The sequence below is a fragment of the Macaca nemestrina genome, chromosome 15 (genome assembly GCF_043159975.1).
Source record: "Macaca nemestrina isolate mMacNem1 chromosome 15, mMacNem.hap1, whole genome shotgun sequence".
NCBI classification, from domain to species: Eukaryota; Metazoa; Chordata; class Mammalia; order Primates; family Cercopithecidae; genus Macaca; species Macaca nemestrina.
Genome location: NC_092139.1, coordinates 107,202,349 through 107,204,159, shown reverse-complemented (window position 1 = coordinate 107,204,159; position 1,811 = coordinate 107,202,349).

The following is a 1,811-nucleotide window of genomic DNA, read 5'->3' as shown; positions in this document are numbered from 1 at the left end:
TCCCCCTTCAGACTTGAGCTTTGGGTCGGGGAGGGAGGGGGTAGAGAAAGTATGGGACAGAGGAGAACGCCCCCAGGTGGTACTAGAAAGGACACAGTGCTCACACACGCCATTGGTTGCAGATGGCCATGTGATCATAATCGTGGTGAGCATTTCTTGAAGTCTTCTCTTGGCAGGCACTTAGTATCTGACTTAACTTTTGTTTTGAGGTATTGTTTTTTTGTTTGTTTGTTTTTTTTTTTTAGATGGAGTCTCACCCTATCATCCAGGCTGCGGTGCAATGGCGCGATCTCAGCTCACTGCATCCTCCGCCTCCCAGGTTCAAGTGATTCTCGTGCCTCAGCCCCCTGAGTAGCTGGGATTACAGACGCCCGCCACTATGCCTGGCTAATTTTTGTGTTTTTAATAGAGACGGGGTTTCACCATGTTGGCCAGGCTGGTCTTGAACTCCTGACCTCGAGATCTGCCTGCCTCGGCTTCCCAAAGTGCTGGGATTACAGGCATGAGATACTGTGCCTGGCGGGGGTTTTTTTTGTTTTGTTTTTGGTTTTGGTTTTTTTCTAGATAGTGTCTTGCTCTGAAACCCAGGCTGGAGTGCAGTGGCGCAATCTTGGCTCACTGCAACCTCGAACTCCCAGGTTCAAGCAACCCTTCCACCTTGGCCTCTCAAAGTTTAGGAGGCCAAGGTGGGAGGATTGCTTGAGGTCAGGAGTTCGAGACCAGCCTAAAGAACATAATGAGACCCCCGTCTCTACAAAACAAAAAACAAAAAAAAAACTTTTAATTAGCCGGGCATGGTGACATGCACCTGTGGCCCCAGCTACTAGGGATGCTGAGGTGACAGGATCCTTTGAGCCCAGGAAATCGAGGCTGCAGAAGTTGTGTTTGGGCCACTGCACTCCAGCCTGGGCAACAGAATGACATCCTGTCTCAAAAAATAAATAAATAAAAGTAAAACTCACAGTATTACATGCATTTTTTAAATGAGGAAATTGAGGCAAAGGAGAGGAAATGACTTGCCCAAGGCTACAGGGTAGGTGAGAGGCATAACCAGGACGCCAGAGTGCTCTGTCTGGCTTAAAGTCCCTGCCCACAAGCTTCACCTCCTCAGGGGTCTGCCACACCCACTCTGCCACACCCACTTTGGGACACGCTGTCTCAAAAAAAAAGAAAAGGAGGGTGTAGAGTCTGCAGGTTGGATCCACAAGGCGTGGGTGACTCCCCACATGTGGGGTGGGGGAGGAGGGAATGGCACCCCTATTTCTGGCTTGGGTGAGACAGAGGATAAGAGGAATTACAAGTGGAAGCCAAGAGGCCGGTGGGACACACAGGACGCCTCCAGGAGGCTGTAAAGATGTGGATCTGGGGGCCCAGAGAGAGGCCTGAGCCTACACAGAAGTCACGTGGCCTCAGATGGCTCCAGCAAGGTGCCTGTGGATTCTCCAGGCCTCCTCGTACCCGTTTCTCAGGACAGGAGCTGCTCAGGGCCCTCTGGGGACATTTCCTAACAGCGTCCACCATGCCAGGTCCCCAGCAAGGGGTGGCCACCCCAGGACTCTCTTGTGGGCTGAAGCTGACATGGGCCTGAGTCCTCAGAGTAGGCTTTGGTCTCCCCTCTGGGAGATTCCAGGGATTTGACCTCACCGAGCACAGAACCTGCCAGACACTGTGGGCACCAGGGGCTGACGTCATGCCAGCTTCAGGGAGAACATCTCAAGGTTTAAGGTCATCCCACTGGGGAACAGGCTACCCCAGAATGGTGATCTCCCATGACAGCCACACAACCGATGAGCTCTCCCTAGCCCCAACCA